We start from the raw sequence: 19,530 nt of genomic DNA, 5'->3' as shown, positions 1-19,530 counted from the left end.
GCTCTATCTTTGTCTGCTGGCGTACCACTACTGTCCAGCCCTGTGCCTCTACTGCCTCTATCTCTGTTGTCTGCTTGGGCCCGTACCCACTACTGTCCAGCCCTGTGCCTCTACTGCTCTATCTGATGTCTGCTTGGCCCGTACCACTACTGTCCAGCCCTGTGCCTCTACTGCCTCTATCTGTTGTCTGCTTGGGCCCGTACCATACTGTCCAGCCCTGTGCCTCTACTGCCTCCATCTCTGTTGTCTGCTTGGGCCCGTACCACTATGTCCAGCCGTGTGCCTCTACTGCCTCTATCTTGTTGTCTGCTTGGGCCGTACCACTACTGTCCAGCCCTGTGCCTCTACTGCCTCTATCTGTTGTCTGCTTGGGCCCGTACCACTACTGTCCAGCCCTGTGCTCTACTGCCTCTATCCTTGTTGTCTGCTTGGGCCCTTACCACACTACTGTCCAGCCCTTGCTCTACTGCCTCATCTTGTGTCTGCTTGGCCCGTACCACTACTGTCCAGCTGTGCCTTACTGCCTCTATCTCTGTTGTCTGCTTGGCCCGTACCCACTACTGTCCAGCCCTTGCTCTACTGCCTCTATCTCTGTTGTCTGCTTGGGCCGTACCACTATGTCCAGCCCTGTGCCTCTACTGCCTCTATCTGTTGTCCTGCTTGGCCGTACCACTAGTGTCCAGCCCTGTGCCTCTACTGCCTCTATCTCTGTTGTCTGCTTGGGCCCGTACCACTACTGTCCAGCCCTATGCTATGCCCCTGCAGGTTAGAACAGACAGGTAGTAGCAGTGTTTCACCAGTAGAACCCTGCAGTAGAACAGTAGAAATACAACAGAGGTAGTAGCAGGGTTCCATCGTAGAACCCTGCAGGTAGAACAGTAGAATGCAGAGGTAGTAGCAGGGTTCCCAGAGTAAACTAGCATGAACCCTGCAGGTAGAACAGTAGAATGCACAGAGTAGTAGCAGGGTTCACCAGTAAGAACCCTGCAGTAGAACAGTAGAATGCACAGAGGTAGTAGCAGGGTTCCATCCGTAGAACTAGTTGAACCCTGCAAGGTAGAACAATAGAATGCACAAGAGGAGTAGCAGGGTTCCACCAGTAAGAACTAGATGAACCCTGCAGGTAGACAGTAGAATACCAGAGGTAGTAGCAGGGTTCCACCAGTAGAATACTAGTAGAACCCTGCAGTAGAACAGTAGAATGCACAAGAGGTAGTAGCAGGGTTCCACCAGTAAACTAGTAACCCTGCAGTAGAACAGTAAGATGCACAGAGTAGTAGAGGTCACCAGTAGAACTAGTAGAACCCTGCAGGTAGAACAGTATAATGCCCATTAGAGTGGAGGGGTTCTACAGAGCATTGTCAGAATGCTGTATATGCTGATTTATGTCCAGGATAAAGGTGAAATACATCCACACTATAAAGGAGGTTGTGGAACTGCAGTTATGTCCTGGATATGATTTGTCATGAGCTTATGAAACAAACAGTGCAAAAGTATTGAAGATTGGGAGAAATGGGCTAACTGGGGTGTATTCATTCGGATCAACAGGTGTATTCATCGAATTCAAACAATAGAAGCATACGAATATGCAGATCTACTGAATTTGCCAATAGAAACATTGATTTCGCTGTTGGAAACCTTTTGCTACAGTGTGCGACTAATTAATACATCCCAAGCTGTTTACATGAGGCCATTCAATCAGGCTTTACCACCATGACAGACAAGATATAAAAGTTAATGTTACGTGAGAGTGTCAGTTATGCACCCTTATTTTCCTACCAGGAGTGATGGTCAACCTCATTCTAGAGTGGGACCTCTTTAGAAACAATGAAAGGAAAAGTGTACGCCTACTGAACACTCCATTTTAACACAAGGCAGGCATAAGAGGCATACTCGAAGGAGATACTTTTGATTATGTAGTGTATGTGGACACCTGCTTCGTTGAACATCTCATACAAATCATGGGCATTTTATTAAGGAGCTGGTCACCTCTGCTGCCTTAACAGCCTCACTCTTCTGGGAAGACTTTCCACTAGATGGTTGAACATTGTGCAGGGACTTGCAGCCAAGAGAGATTAGTGAGGTCGGGCACTGCTGTTGGGCGATTAGGCCTGGTTGCAGTCGGCGTTTCAATTTCATCACAAAGGTGTTCGATGGGTTGAGGTCAGGGCTATGGGCATGCCAGTCAAATACTTCCAACCCGATCCACACTCTGGTATGGACCTCGCTTGTGCATGTGGGCATCTGTCATGCTAAAACATGAAAGGCCCTTCCCAAACTGTTGCCACAAGTTGGAAGCACAGAATTGTCTAGAAGTCATTGTATGCTGTAGCATTGGATTTCCCTTCACTGGAACTAAGGTGCCCGAACCATGAAAAACAGCCCAGAACATTATTTACTCCACCAAACTTTACATTTGGCACTATGCTTTGAGCAGGTAGCGTTCTCCTGGCATCCCCCAACCCAGTTCGTCCATCGACTGCAGATGGTGAAGTGTGATTCATCATTCCAGAGAACGCGTTTCCACTGCTCCAGAGTCCAATGGCGGAAGCCTTTACACCACTCCAGCCGACGCTTGGCATTGCACATGGTGATGCTTAGCCATGGAAACCCATTTCATGAAGCTCCTTACGAACAGTTCTTGTGCTTGACGTTGTTTCCAGAGGCAGTTTGGAACTCAGTAGGAGTGTTGCAACCAAGGACAGACTATTTTTACATGCCTACGCACCCAGCACTGGAGGTCCTGTTCTGTGAGCTTGTGTGCTACCACTCGGCGCTGACCGTTGTTGCTCCTAGACATTTCCAATTCACAATAACAGATCTTACAGTTGACCGGGGCAGCTCTAACAGTTGACGCGGGAGCCTCTAACAGTTGACCGGGCAGCTCTAAACAGTTGACCGATGGCGCTCTAAACACGGGAAGAATTTGACGGTGCATCCTATGATGGTGCCACGTAAGTCACTAAGCTTTTTCGTAAGCCATTCTACTGCCAATGTTTTGTCTGGAGATTGCATGGCCTGTTGCTCGATTTATACACCTGTCAGCAACGGGTGTGGCTGAAATGCGAATCCACTAATTTGAAGTAGTGTCCATATGTTTTTTTTATGTGTAGTTTACTATCTAAAAGATGCCAGATTAAAGACTCTTCTCTCCCCCTCCCCTCATCTCTTGCCCACCAGGTGCGACGTTTACGCGACGGTGCTGGTGTCTCTGATGTTGTCTAGCCAGATTAAAGACTCTCTCCCCTCCCCCTCATCTCTTCCACCAGGTTGCGACTTACAGTGTGGTGTTCTGATGTTGTCAAGCCAGACAAGGGACCAGAGTGACCGTGCAGCTCTGGCAGAGACTCAGGGCTCATGGCTGTACGGTGGACAACATATCAACACTGACGATGACACACTGGGACAACTCATCTACCTGTTGGCTTCTGGAGGGTAACACACACTGCCTTCAGGAAGTATTCACACCCCTTGACTTTTTCCACATTTTGTGTTACAAAGTGGGATTAAAATGCATTTAATTGTATGGGGTTATGGTCAACGATCTGCACCATACCTGTCACAGATAAAGTAAATATTTGTAGAAAATTCATGAAAAAAACACAAGTAATATATCTTGATAGATAAGTATTCAACCCCCTGAGTCAATACATTGTGACAGCGACTACAGCTGTGAGTCTTTCTGGGTAAGTCTCTAAAGAGCTATCCAACCTAAGATTTGTGCATCATTTGCCATTATTCTTTTAAGAAATTCTTCAGCTCTGTCAAATTGGTTGTTGTTAATTGCTAGGCAACATTAGGTCTGCATATATTTTTCAGTAGATTTACGTCCACAAATTGTAACTCGGCACTACTAGTAGAACCCTGCAGGTAGAACAGTAGAATGCACAGAGGTAGTAGCAGGGTTCCACCAGTAGAACTAGTAGAACCCTGCAGGTAGAACAGTATAATGCCCATTAGAGGTGGAGGGGTTCTACAGAGCATTGTCAGAATGCTGTATATCTGATTTATGTTCCAGGATAAAGGTGAAATACATCCAGCACTATAAAAGGAGGATGTGGAACTGCAGTTATGTCACTGGATATGATTTGTCATGAGCTTATGAAACAAACAGTGCAAAAGTATTGAAGATGGGAGATGGGCTAACTGGGGTGTATTCATTCGGATTCAAACAGGGTGTATTCATTCGGATTCAAACAGAAGCATACGGAACTATGCAGGATCTACCTGAATTTGTCCAATAGAAACACTTGATTTCGCTGTTGGAAAACCTTTTGCTACAGTGTGCGACTAATTAATACATCCCAAGCTGTTTACATGAGGCCAGTTCAATCAGGCTTTACCACCATGACAGACAAGGATATAAAAGTTAGATGTTACGTGAGATGTCAGTTATGCACACCTATTTTCCTACCAGGAGTGATGAGTCAACCTCATTCTGAGAGTGGAGACCTCTTTAGAAACAATGAAAGAGAAAAGTGTACGCCTACTGAACACTCCATTTTAACACAAGGCAGTGCATAAGAGGCATACTAGCAAGGAGATACTTTTGATTATGTAGTGTATGTGGACACCTGCTCGCTTTGAAAGTCTTCACTGACAAAAATCATGGCATTTTATAAGGAATAAGCTGGATCCACCTTCTGCTGGCCTTAAACAGCCTCCACTCTTCTAGGAAGACTTCCACTAAGATGTTGGAACATTTGCTGCAGGGACTTGCAGCCAAGAGAGCATTAGTGAGGTCGGGCACTGATGTTGGGCGATTAGGCCTGGTTTTGCAGTTCGCGTTTCAAATTCATCACAAAGGTGTTCGAGGGTGTTGAGGTCAGGGCTATGTGTCATGCCAGTCAAATACTTCCACACCGATCCATCACTCTGTATGGACCTCGCTTTGTGCATGTGGCATTGTTCATGCTAATGAACATGAAAGGGGCCTTTCCCCAAACTGTTGCCACAAAGTTGAAGCACAAATTGTCTAAATTGTCATTGTATGCTGTGAGCATTGGAGTATTCCCTTCACTGGAACTAAGGTGTGCCCGAACCATGAAAACAGCCCCAGAACATTTTCATACTCCACCAAACTTTACAATTTGGCACTATGTTTGAGGAGGTAGCGTTTCTCCTTGGCATCCCCAAACCCCAGATTCGTCCATCGGACTGCCAGATGGTGAAGTTGTGATTCATCATTCCAGAGAACGCGTTTCCACTGCTCCAGAGTCCAATCGGGAGAGCTTTACAACCATCCAGCCGACGCTTGGCATTGCACATGGTGATGCTTAGCCATGGGAAACCCATTCATGAAGTCCTTACGAACAGTTCTTGTGCTTGACGTTGTTTCCGATGGAGTTTGGAACTCAGTAGGGAGTGTTGCACCAAGGACAGACTATTTTACATGCTACGCACTCCAGCACGGGAGGTCCTGTTTGTGAGCTTGTGTGGCCTACCACTTCGCGGCTGAGCCGTTGGCTCCTAGACATTTCAATCACAATTAACAGATCTTACTACAGTTGACCGGGCAGCTCTAAACAAGTTGACCGGGGCAGCTCTAACAGTTGACCGGGGCAGTCTTAACAGTTGACATGGCGCTCTAACAGGGGAAGAAATTTTGACGGTGGCATTCCTATGATGGTGCCACGTAAGTCACTAAGCTTTTCAGTAAGGCCATTCTACTGCCAATGTTTGTCTATGGAGATTGCATGGCTGTGTAGTGCTCGATTTTATACACCTGTCAGCAACGGGTGTGGCTGAAATAGCCGAATCCACTAATTGAAGTAGTGTCCATATGCTTTTTTTATGTGTAGTTTACTATCTAAAAGATGGCGCAGATTAAAGACTCTCTCTTCCCCTCTCCCCTTATCTCCTTCCACCAGGTGCGAACGTTTACCAGGTGCTGGGTGTCTCTGATGTTGTCTAGACCAGATTAAAGACTCTCTCTCCCCTCTCCCCTCATCTCTTCCACCAGGTGCGACGTTACCAGGTGCTGGTGTCTCTGATGTTGTCAAGCCAGACAAGGGACCAGGTGACCAGTGCAGCTCTGCAGAGACTCAGGGCTCATGGCTGTACGGTGGACAACATAGTCAACACTGACGATGACACACTGGGACAACTCATCTACCCTGTTGGCTTCTGGAGGGTAACACACACTGCCTTCAGGAAGTATTCACACCCCTTGACTTTTTCCACATTTTGTGTTACAAAGTGGGATTAAAATGGATTTAATTATGGGGGTTATTGGTCAACGATCTACACCATACTCTGTCACAGATAAAGTATAAATATTTGTAGAAAATTCATGAAAAAAAACACAGTAATATATCTTGATTAGATAAGTATTCAACCCCCTGAGTCAATGCATGTGACAGCAACTACAGCTGTGAGTCTTTCTGGGTAAGTCTCTAAGAGCTATCCACACCTAGATTGTGCATCATTTGCCCATTATTCTTTTAGAAATTCTTCAAGCTCTGTCAAATTGGTTGTTGTTAATTGCTAGGCAACCATTAGGTCTTGCCATATATTTTCAAGTAGATTTAAGTCAAAATTGTAACTCGGCCACTCAGGATCATTAACTGTCTTCTTGGTAAGCAACTCCAGTGTAGATTTGGCCTTGTGTTTTAGGTTATTGTCCTGCTGAAAGATGAATTCATCTGCCAGTGTCTGGTGGAAAGCAGACTGAACCAGGTTTCCCTCCAGGATTTTGCCTGTGCTTAGCTGCATTCCGTTTATTTTATCCTGAAAAACTCTCCAGTCCTTAACRATTATAAGCATACCCATAACATGATGCAGCCACCACTATCCTTTAAAATATGGAGAGGGGTACTCCGTAATGTGTTGAATTGGATTTGCCTCAAACATAACACTTTGTATTCAGGACAAAAAATGTATTGCTTTGACACATTTTTTGCAGTATTAATTTAGTGACTTGTTGCAAACAGGATGTATGTTCTGGAGTATTTGTATTCTGTACAGGCTTCCTTCTTTTCACTCTGTAATTTATGTTAGTATTGTGGAGTAATTACAATGTTGTTGATCCATCCTCAGTTGTTTATCACAGCCATTAAACTCTGTAACTGTTTTAAAGTCACCATTGGCCTCATGGTGAAATCCCTGTGCAGTTTCATTCCTCTCTGGCAACTGAGTTGGGATGGACATCTGTACCTTTGTAGTGACTGGGTGTATTGATACACCATCCAAAGTGTAATTAATAACTTCACCATGTTGAAAGGGATATTCAATGTCTGCTTTTGTTATTTTTACTTATCTACCAACCCATCTGCTCTACTTTCTGAGGCATTGGAAAACCTTCCTAGTTTTTGTGGTTGAATCTGTGTTTGAAATGCACTGCTAGACTGAGGAACCTTACAGATCATTCTGTGTTGGGTACAGAGATGAGGCAGTCATTCAAAAATCATGTTGAACACTATTATTGCAAACAGAGTGAGTCAATGCACTTGTTAAGCAAATATTTACACCTGAAATTATTTAAGCTTGCCATAACAAAGGGTTGAATACTTTTTACTCAAGACATTTCAGCTTTTTATTAATTAATTTGTAAAAATAAAAATAAAAATACACATTGTGGGTAGGCCAGTGACAGATCTCAATGTAATCTATTTTAAATTCAGGCTGTAGCTTGTGGAAACAGTCAAGGGGTGTGAATACTKTCTGAAGACACTCTCTTACTGCACCATGTCTTCCTTTGAACATGAGTATGAATGAAACCTTGACATGTCTTCTCTCCTACCCCCCCTCCTCCAGACAATTGGTGAAGTACCTGAAGCAGACGTCAGTGATGCTCCAGAGGGAGTTTAGAGGGGACATCCCTAACACAGTGGAGGGCCTGGTACGACTACCTGGAGTGGACCCAAGATGGCTCACCTGGCCATGGACATCGCCTGGCACCAGGTCTCTGGCATAGGTAGGTATGGCTCACATATAGAACTACAAATCCCATACTCAGTCTGCATGTTATGTGGTGTGGTTCGATCAAGTGCAGAGTGGCAGTTCTATTGGATTATATAGTGGGCGTCTTTATAATGGGATTTTTGTTGTTTTTATTGTGTGTGTGTAGGCGTGGACACGCACGTCCACCGTATCTCCAACCGGCTGGGATGGACGAGAGGTGGGACCAAGAACCCAGAGGAGACACGCAAGGCCCTGGAAGACTGGTTACCAAGGTGACAAACACCACTTCCTGTACCTCTGACCCATCAGGTCACTCGTTAACCAGTCACTGACCAATCAGATCCCTTACAGCAGGAAAGAGAACATTTGGCCTTGTGATTTCTGTCGACATGATTTTGATGAAGAGGGATGGTGATTGATGATCTTCCTCTCTCTTCCCCGACACAGGGATCTATGGAGTGAGATCAACTGGTTGCTGGTGGGGTTTGGTCAACAGGTGTGTCTACCTGTCAATCCTCTCTGTCCGTGTGTTTGAACCAGCACAGCTGCCCCTCCGCCCACAAGCCTCCCCAGCCAAGAGGCCTAAAGCTGGGTCACCTCGCTCCCCACACTCCTCCAAGACCTCCAGGGTCAAGCTGGAGCTTGGTTTGGGGTTACCACCCCCTCTTCGCCACAATGGTCAAAGAGGAACCTCTGGCTACCGCCCTCTCCCCTCCTCTGCTGCCCAGAAAGAGGAAGTCCAAAGCCAAAACCTTCTCTACATGATACGACAGAAGGGGTAGAATCCCTATAGAGATATGGGACCTGGTCCCAATTCCTCTCTTCCTCCCAAAGTGTACACGTGTCACTTCCCTTGACTATGTGAAATGACTGGACTAGAGATATGGTGGTAACTCCTACTGCCAGTGGTATTAACTTCTTTAGCAGGGAGACCATTTTTGGACGAATTTCTGCAGACCCCATTTATTTTGCTGAATTCACAACCCCAACCCAAAATACCTTCAAATCATTACATTTATTTTTTACATCAACTAATAACCAATTCATTATATTTTCATATTTATCAAACTGAAAACCAATAAATGTACTTTTCCAAATGAGCTCAAACACGTTTGTATTTTATCCCATACATAATGTTAACTGTTCCCAAAACAATAGCGACCACTGACGTAATCCTTGCAGATATAGCAGAGTGCCTAAGATGTCGGGGTCAAAGGTCCATTTGAATTAATGTGAGTGTAAGACACCCTGTTACTCAAGTGCCACAAGTGATTGAGTTCCCCCGGAGACTACAGGATGGTTTGGTGACCACTGGCTTACTAGATCCACTGACTGTCAGGGTCCTAATCTGAGTTTATGGATAGAATACACTTGATATCATTGCACCCTTAAGTGACCACTGAATTGGGTTGTATATATCCATTTCTTTATACTGATCGCAAATATAAACGCAACAGCAACAAACTTCAATGAGTAAGTTCATATAAGGAAAGCAGTCGATTCAATTAAGTTAAGCTCTCAGCTATGGATTACATGTGACTGGGCAGGGGCACAACCATGGGAAGCATAGGCCCACCCAATCAGAATGAGGTTTCCCCCACGAAAAGGCTTTACTACAGCAGAAATATTCCAGTTTCATCAGCTGTCCGGGTGGCTGGTCTCAGACAGTCCTGCAGGTGAAGAAGCCGGATGTGGAGTTCCTGGGCTGGCAGGGTTACATGTGGTCGTGAGCCGGTTGGAAGTACTGCCAAAGTCTTTAACAACGACGTTGGAGGCGCTAATGGTAGAGAATTGATTCACTTATCTGGCAACAGCTCTGGCGACATTTTCAGTCAGCATGCAAATTGCACACGCCTTCAACTTGACAGCTGTGCATTGTGACAAAACTGCACATTTTAGTGGCCTTATTGTCATCAGCTTCTTCAAATGTCCAACCAGTCAAGGTGCTGGGTTTATCTTGGCAAAGTCAAAATGATCGCTAACAGGGATGTAAACAAATGTGCACAATGACAGCTTTCATTGTGCGTATGGAACATTTATTCAGACTCATGAAAACATGGGAACAATTTACATGGTGATATATTTGTGTTCACTATTGTTTAAGAATTCCTGAGTACTGTCCAATCAAGAGGGCTCGTTAAATCTTCTGAACCAAAACATCTGGTATTGTACCGCCGTCGAAAGTAGAGCGATTGCTTAGTTTGACAGCTCAGCATGTACAGGAGACTACCCAGAACACGTCTTTTCTTTCCCATTGTCAGGTCATAAACACTGCTTTTCAAAAGTACTGTTTTCACAGCACACTCTTAATCCCAGTATGTTGGCATACTAAATTCTATGAACGAGATGCGAGTCGGGTCATCAATTGTTCAGTTAATCTCATTGATTTGTGAGGTGTTTACCACCACATCTTGCCTTGTCCACACCATTCATCAGGAGATCACAGCCAGGACTCAGGCTCTTGTAAGACGTTAATGTAATTTAGTGGTATTATGTCCTGACCCATTCCCTGATGAGAACTAAAAGAASCAGRCCTTCATAACTACAGGGGTSTAGTCTATTCCTTATYGATTCACCTGCGTTTCCAGTGGTGCTGGGAATTCCCTGGCTAGCTCATCACAATCTKGTGATTTCSTGGAGACAGGGGGCTCTTCGAGGGTGGTCAGAGGAGTGTTCAGGCAGGTGTATAGGAGTTTCCGTAGGTGYGACYACKGTGGAGAGTCCAGACCAGGTTTCCACTGTGCGCATTCCCTCTGAATATGCCGATTTGGCTATCGCCTTCAGTAAGAAGAAGGCGACCCAATTACCACCCCATCGTAGAGGGGACTGCGCGATAAACCTCCTGGAGAACGCTGCACTTCCTAGGAGTCACGTGTACCCGTTGTCCCAGGAGGAGACAGTGGCTATGGAGACATATGTTACTGAATCTCTGGGACAGGGATACATTCGGCCCTCCACGTCACCCGTCTCCTCGAGTTTCTTTTTTGTGAAGAAGGAGGGAGGTCTGCGTCCGTGCATTGATTATAGAGGTCTAAATTCCATCACAGTGGGGTTTAGTTACCCACTACCTCTCATCGCTACGTCGGTGGAATCATTTCACGGGGCGCGTTTCTTCACAAAACTGGACTTGAGGAGTGCGTATAACCTGGTGCGTATCCGGGGGGGAGATGAGTGGAAGACCGCATTTAGTACTACATCTGGCCATTATGAGTACCTCGTCATGCCATATGGGTTGAAGAATGCTCCAGCAGTTCATCCCGTTGCCCGGTCTCCCTACGGCCCTGCAGACTGCGGAGGCTCTGTTTACCCATGTCTTCCGGCACTACGGGGTGCCTGAGGACATTGTCTCTGATCGGGGTTCCCAATTCACGTCCAGAGTTTGGAGGGCGTTTATGGAGAGGCTGGGGGTCTCGGTCAGCCTGACCTCGGGTGTCCACCCCGAGAGTAATGGGCAGGTGGAGCGAGTAAACCAAGATGTGGGTAGGTTTCGACAGACGGCCGGGTGAGTGTGCGAGGTATGTTCCACGGGCAGAGCTCGCTCAGAACTCCCTTCGCCACTCCTCGACTAACATGTCTCCCTTCCAGTGTGTGTTGGGCTACCAGCCGGTCCTGGCCCCATGGCATCAGAGCCAGACCGAAGCTCCTGCGGTGGAGGAATGGGTGCAGCGCTCAAGGGACACCTGGAGAGCCGTCCAGGAATCGTTGAGATTGGCTGGGGAACGACAGAAGAAGACCGCTGACCAGCACCACAGTGATGCCCCCGTGTTCGCACCGGGGGACCGGGTCTGGCTCTCGACCTGAAACCTGCCCCTCCGCCTGCCCTGCCGGAAGCTGGGGCCGCAGTATGTGGGGCCATTTAAAGTCCTGAGGAGGATAAACGAGGTGTGTTATAGGTTACAACTTCCTACTTATTATCGTATTAACCCCTCGTTTCATGTGTCTCTCCTCAGGCCGGTGGTGGCTGGTCCCCTACAAGAAGGTGAGGTGCCTGAGGTTCCTCCGCCCCCTCTGGACATCGAGGGGTCCCCGGCGTACACAGTACGTGCCATTCTGGACTCGAGACGCTGGGTGAGGGGCCTACAGTACCTGAGTCCTGAGGAGCCGCACGTCAGGGGGGGGTACTGTCACTACTCCCGCCGAAGTTGGCTCCCCTGCCTGTTCGGGCGGTGCTCGGCGGTTGTCGTCACCGGGCCTACTAGCCGCCAACGATCCCTTTTTCCTTTTCTGTTCGTTTTGTCTTATTAGTTGCACCTGTTCCTATTTGTATTTTCTTGATTTACTCGCCTATTTGAGTTTGTGAAGCCCGCTCTTGTTTGTGCGGGATTATTTTGTGTTCGCGTTTTGAGTTGGAGGTATTGTTGTGCTCCGGACCGTGTTACCCTGTGTTTTGGGTTGGTCAGTGTTTTCCACCCTCTGTTTGGGTAGGACCATTTTTGTGTGGGAATAAATATATATTTTTTCCCCTTGAACCTCTGTTCTCTGCGCCTGATTCCTACCTTACACTCCTAGTCATCCGTGACAATATTACTGCACTGTCAGAACTAGAAGCACAAGCATTTCGCTACAGTTGCATTTACATCTGCTAACAATGTATATGTGACCAATAACATTTGATTTGATTTGCGACTGCACTTGTAGTAACTTTCAAAGTTCTTGAAATTTTCCATATTGACTGATCTTCATGTCTTAAAGTAATGATGGACTGTAGTTTTCTTTGCTTATTTTAACTGTTCTTGCCATAATATGGTATTTTACCAAATAGGGCTATCTTCTGTATACCCCCTTACCTTGTCACAACACAACTGATTGGCTCAAATGCATTAAGGAGGAAAGAAATTCCACAATTGAAATTTTAAGAAAGCTCACCTGTTAATTGAAATGCATTACATTAAGCTGGTTGAGAGAATGCCAAGAGTGTGCAAAGCTGTCATCAAGGCACTTTTTTGTTWACTACATAATTCCGTATGTGTTATTTCAGTTTTGATGTCTTCACTATTGTTCTACAATGTWGAAAATAGTAAAAATAAAGAAACACCCTTGAATGAGTAGGTGTTCTAAAACTTTTGAACGGTAGTGTATGCAGTTGAAGTCGTAAGTTTACATACACCTTAGTCAAATACATTAAAACTCCTTCCTGACATTTAATCCTAGTAAAAATTCCCTATTTTAGGTCAGTTAGGATTAGCACTTTATTTTAGGAATGTGAAATGTCAGAATAATAGCAGAGAGAATGATTTATTTCAGCTTTAATTTCTTCCATCGCATTCCCAGTGGGTCAGAAGTTTACATACACTCAATTAGTATTTGGTAGCATTACCTTAACATTTTTTAACTTGGGTAAAGCGTTTCGGGTAGCCTTCCACAAGCTTCCCAGAATAAATTGGGTGAATTTTGGCCCATTCCTCCTGACAGAGCTGGAGTAACTGAGTCAGGTTTGTAGGCCTCCTTGCTCGCACACGCTTTTTCAGTTCTGCCCACATATTTTCTATGAGATTGAGGTCAAGGCTTTGTGATGGCCACTTCAATACCTTGACTTTGTTGTCCTTAAGCCATTTTGCCACAACTTTGGAAGGTCATTGTCCATTTGGAAGACCTGTTTGCGACTAAGCTATAACTCCCTGACTGATGTCTTGAGATGTTGCTTCAATATATCCACATAATTTTYCTTCCTCGTGATGCCATCTATTTTGTCCACCAGTCTCTCCTGCAGCAAAGCACCCCCACAACATGATGCTGCCACCCCCGTGCTTCACGGTTGGGATGGTGTTCTTCAGCTTGCAAGCCTCCCCCTTTTTCCTCCAAACATAACGATGGTCATTATGGCCAAACAGTTTAATTTTTGTTTCATCAGACCAGAGGACATTTCTTCAAAAAGTACGGTCTTTGTCCCCATGTGCAGTTGCAAACCGTAGTGTGGCTTTTTTAATGGTGGTTTTGGAGCAGTGGCTTCTTCCTTGCTGAGCGGCCTTTCCGGTTATGTCAATATAGGACTCGTTTTTCTGTGGATATATATACTTTAGTACCTGTTTCCTCCAGCATCTTCACAAGGTCCTTTGCTGTTGTTCTGGGATTGATTTGCAGTTTTCACACCAAAGTCATCTCTAGGAGACAGTACGTGTCTCCTTCCTGAGCGGTAAATGCAATAAAATGCAAATGAATTACTTAAAAATCATACAATGTGAATTTCTGGATTTTTGTTTAAGAATCTGTCTCTCACAGTTGAAGTGTACCTATGATAAAAATTACAGACCTCTACATGCTTTGTAAGTAGGAAAACCTGCAAAATTGGCAGTGTATCAAATACTTGTTCTCCCCACTGTATGTGTTGGTTTCTCTTTAATCATGTCATCTTCAGCTTGACTGTCAGTTTGTTCGATACAGGTCAATTAGTTTACAGGAAATAATTTTGGGTTACAAACATCAGCTCACCCAAATTCTCAGTCATGATGAGAATACTCTGTGCTTTTACAGCCTTAACAATAGTTATGTTGGTAAGCAGGTTATAATAGCAATAAGGCACCTCAGGGATTTGTGGTATATAGCCAATATCCCACGGCTAAGGGCCGCGTCAGGGAATCTGCAAAGCGTCGTGCCTAAGAACAGCCCTTAGCCGTGGTATATTAGCCATATACCTCACTCCCTCGTGCGCATATTGTTGAAATAAAATGAGGTAGATCATTTAAATAAAAATAATTATATTCAACATCTGAAACTATAGGACTTACATCTTTGTTATTACGTGTCATTGGCAAGCTGCAGCCATGTGTTATTACAAGCATAACTTTCAATGCAGAGTGGAGTTTTGATATTTTGATCAGAGAAATGTTGGATCTAAAAGGAAAACATACATGACACAGATCCCATATTGTTKTTGATGATCTGGGCTGTTGATATTTCATTGTTATCATTAGAAATGGTCAAAAGGCAAAATAATGTACGTGCCAGTCACAATGTCTGTGGTCATAGGCAAGAGTATTAGATTGACAAGCAAAACACTTCTGCCGAGGTCAGGTTGAATAGAGTCCATCAAGAAAAATGTAGACTAAAGCCCTGAAACCTACCAATGCCCAATTAAGCAATACATTCTTACAGGCACCTGTTGGGAGTACCCTGCAAAGTTATCATAGGCGTATAGAAAAGTTAAGCTGGTGAATATTTCAATTAAACTATTACAGTGAATGAGGCACCATCTCTGAAACCATGAACGGTTGTAGGAAATGCATTGATCAAGTATGTCAAACTGAATGCACGTTCTCTGCTTTCCACTCAGTTTGTAAATATATAAGGCATTTGTAGCAAAACTGTAAACATTGGTCTCTACATTGCTACACTATTTCACCAATTGCCTTTCCACATTGACAAATGTTAAAACACTTTTAGATAATGAGGTCACTTACAAATCAGAGCTTGAGCTCTATAAATTGTCTATAAATAGTGAAACATTTGGTTTGGACAACAATGGAGGCCAATATTGGACAGGGAGTAAGAGGGGTGAGAAGTAGAGGAGGAAGAGGAGGACGAGGAGGTGAAGTAAGAGGAGGAAGAAGTGATGTATGACTGGGAGAAGGAGAGGATGGGGAAGAGTAGTCGGGAAACAATAACTGATGAACTCAGAGTGACTGTGGTTGACCATGTTGTCAACCATGGAATGAGCATGAGAGGGGCGGGGCAATTGGTTTAAGCAAATCTTAGCCGCTATACTGTTGCAGGTATCATCTGGATATTTCTAAATGACAACCGGTAAGTAACTAAGTGCTGTAGTCTTACTGGTCTAGTGATATGCGCTGTACTTTCACAATGAGAAGGATCTTCCACCAAATACTGAAAGGTTTTAGTGATAGAGGTTCACTGTTCACCATGGAACAGGAGACCCACATTGTAAATATGGTCATTTCAAATAACTGCATCAGACTCAGAACTGCAGGACCACCTAATGGCAGATAACACCATATTCTAAACTGTCAACAGAGTGAGTCTCTCTGCACTGTCTCGTCTACTGAAACGCAATTGAAATAAGATGAAGCAGCTGTACAGAGTCCCTTTTGAAAGAAACTCAGTGTAAAACAACAGCGATATTAATATGTGCAGGTAAGCCATACTATCCTATAATTGTTACTAGATCTGGAAGAGTATAGTGCTACATCATATTGACTGATCTTGTTTTTTAGTGCTGTGCTACATTGTTTAGTTGTGTCTCTTTCAGAGAGTCATGGAGCTAGAAGCAGATGCAGTGGATCATGAGCTAATATATGTTTACAAGGCAGGTTAGGACATTTCAAAAACAAGGGGCCGTGGCAGAAATGTATTCTGACCCCATGCCATCATCAATGTACTGCGACAACAGGGTGGCAACATAACAATGTGTGCGGCTATTATTCAATATTTCATCCTTCACCATCATGCAATCCTAAACCCATACAATGGGTAATGAAGAAATCTTCTCTGCGTGGCGTTGGAAGGTGTATGATTGCCAGCCCCACCAACGCATACCCCTTCTACAGGCAATAGAGGAGGCTTGTGGAGACATCGATCAGGGGTCATGCCAGAGCAGACAAAGGTGGTGAGATGTATGGTTAAAAAAAAAATATATATAATAATAATAATAATTTAAAAAAAATATCAAAAAAATAAAATATGTTTTTGTAGCAGAAATGTTGTTGTTTTCTCCTATTGTTGGTGTTGTTTTAGGATTGTTAGAACACTCAGGACATTATTGGTATTGAGTGTGTTATGTTTGGAATACACATCCATACTTTACACATTTTGATAACTGTGTTTATTTTGGTTTGCTATATGTATTACAAAGCTTCCTTTGAAATGGCTATTCCCTGCACACAGAGAAACCTGTGTTTTAAATGTATACTATCAGTGTGTAGTTGGTACTTTGTGTGCTTTTTGAAATTATGGTTTGTGTTTACTGTATTGAAGGAAAAACATAAAAAAAKAAAATAAAAAAAAGAGTTTGGCAAGAAAAGATTGTTTAAGCAAGAGATGTATAATGTTTTGCTGGTTTCGTGTAATGTTTTGTTGTGAGTGTGTAGAGTAAAAAAAAAAAAAAGCCTACAGTTTCAAAGATTTTGCCTGAGCAATCAGAAAAAAATAGTAATATACTGTTTAGCAAGATAGTGATGAGGAAGCCTAATACGCAAGCACTTGTGGTTAAGGTGAAGGTAATATTGCCCTAGTTATTAATGGGCTGCAGGTAACTGCTGTCATAAAGTGTGGTTAATCATTCAGGTTTAAGTGCAACTAAAGTCTATTTATTTGTTGGGAAGAAGTATATTAAATCCAAGGTATAGCTCTGATCAAATAGAGAAATGGGTAATCAGCTAATAGTGAAGTTGACAGACTGTAAATGTGAAACGTAAGAATATGTGCTGGAATGGGAAGTTATGGTAAAATGTGTATGCATGTCATTTGAAGTATACATTTGTTTATGCTAGGTCATAATACAGACCATGGCAACGAGGAACTGTAACAGTCTTCAAACAGCCTAACAATGGATACGTGGGTACAAGAGGTTGACATGAGGCTTTGGTGTGGCAAGTGGAGTGTTACCCCAAATCAGTCACATGCTAGTGTCAATATACTACATGAAGGATAAATGAATGTTAATGCAGTCAATATCAATCATATTTTAGTTACTAAAGTGTATTACATACATTAGTTAGCCAACTGTGTTCAAAAGGCCATTATATCAAGGAGTTATAGGTCAGGCTACTTGAAGGCAAGGTATGTCAGGTTTATATGAAGTAGTGAGTATATAAGATTGGTAAGCACATGAAAGGTCACAGTTGGTTAATGCTATGTTGAAAGCCTATAACTTACCATACTGCGATAAAGCTACCCAGTGAAGTGTGCTGGTAGCTGAGGAGGCATTTTATTAGGAAGTGCACTTGTGAAGCGACGTCCAGGTGTTTCTGGCAAATAACTGGCATGCGTTCACACCACTGTGTGTAGTTGTGTGAATTGATGAGAAAAGATTATGTGGTTGGGTGAAAAAGGATGCTATCAGTTGTTCACTGATTGGAGTGTAAAAGTCAAGCCTAAATCTTAACTGCAGCCTTCAACCCTTTGCACTGTAGAGTGGCATTTATACAAGCAGGGTAAATGTTTGTTCCGCCACTGAGGTATTTTCTCCATTCAGCTTAGGTTAGAAATAATGGCATATTAATGAGGTTTTCAGGTGTTGTCCTACATGAAGGATGGTTTTGTAACTGAAAGGTTACAATGCATTAAAATGTCACAGATAAATGTGAAGAAATTATTTAACTAATGTTCAGGTCCAAAAGACTACTCTCACGAAGAGTCATGAGGAAATAGACTTGCAACCAAGACAGGCAACTGTAGCAGGTGTTCACCATGTGGAGGTAATGACTGTGAAGTGGTAGGTTAATCCTGTAGAGAAAAGGTGTTAATGGGATGGTGTGTAAATAGAAAAAGGACTTCCTCCCATGTGATAGGAAAGTCCATGTTTGTTTGTGTAATATTTTCTAAGCATTTGTTATGTTCCCCAGGTAGGATAGTTAGGAGAATGTTTTATTAGGGTTTTATGGTGAGAACACATTTTAGGTGGTAGATGGTTGTTTTTACTGATGTGGAAATATTTCAAGAGATTGAAGGTTAGTAAAATCTCCCTACTCTTGCTGTAAAGCATTAGAAAAGGTAAACGTCAATGGGGTATAGATGTCCCAATAATATAGGATGGTATGGAATCCTAGTTTAGTAGTAGGCTAGACTTGTTAAAAGATTTTCTGAAGCATAAAGGTAACCTTGAACAGACAAAGGGAGATGAAGGCATTTGGTCTAGTATAATCAGACAGTTTGTAGGTTAGGTTTAGATGTCAACCAAACAATAGCACATGGGGGAAAAGGTCAAACATTAAGTGTTTAACAAGTAAAAAGTAAGTTCCAACTCACCCAAACAAAAAAATATATGCCAGGTGTATTAAATGGTTAACATAAGAGTTTAGGGAGCAATTGATATTTAGCTCTACCTGATTAATTAATGACACCCACCTGGTGTCTCACATCMAMAAGATGCCATGATTAGAGGGGGAGAATTAGCACATGCAGGTGAAATGGTTTTGTGCTGTAGAGTTGAGTTAGAAGTGTATTGGGTAGGAGTTGGTCAAAAGGTAAACTAAACCAAGGGAGATATAGGAGAAGAAACAATATAATATAATGAAAAGCACAGGCAAGAAGTCTATGTAGTSTAGTAGAGGTSAYGTTGGAGTTTGKTCTKGCTCAGAAGTGGTTCCACCTGTATGAAAAGTCAAGAATGGGTATTAAGTCATATGTATAGGTGRGTATSAAAACCTGCACATACTTTCACATGTAATACAGATAATTTGGTGCAAAACTAGTTCTGTTGCCTCAGGTCAGTAGGGGAATTAGGTGGAATCACTACATAGGTGGAGAGCAGCTCACCTTTTGTTTGAACCGGCATAGGTTTGTGCACTTCTCGCATTCCTTCCTCGCTTGACTCCGCAGCGTGACTCGACTGGTGCCGGTCTTKGTGTCTGTGGGTCTTGGTGTCTGGCCGGCGCTATGGAGGCTGGCGCCCCATGTGGGCCTGATATAGGGCTAGAGAGTAGAGTGTCTCTCTCTCTCTCTCTCTCTCTCTCT

The 19,530-nt window shown here is 43.6% G+C and overlaps 1 pseudogene; it reads left to right on the top strand.

The window, feature by feature from the left end:
• The window catches only part of LOC112078093 (uncharacterized), a 14,797-nt pseudogene extending 3,094 nt beyond the window's left edge, over positions 1–11,703 (top strand).
• Positions 11,704–19,530: the final 7,827 nt, after the last annotated feature.

This window comes from Salvelinus sp. IW2-2015, unplaced genomic scaffold, assembly GCF_002910315.2.
Source record: "Salvelinus sp. IW2-2015 unplaced genomic scaffold, ASM291031v2 Un_scaffold5250, whole genome shotgun sequence".
NCBI classification, from domain to species: Eukaryota; Metazoa; Chordata; class Actinopteri; order Salmoniformes; family Salmonidae; genus Salvelinus; species Salvelinus sp. IW2-2015.
Note: the sequence above shows the minus strand (reverse complement) of the source record. Positions and strands in the feature narration are given on the sequence as shown.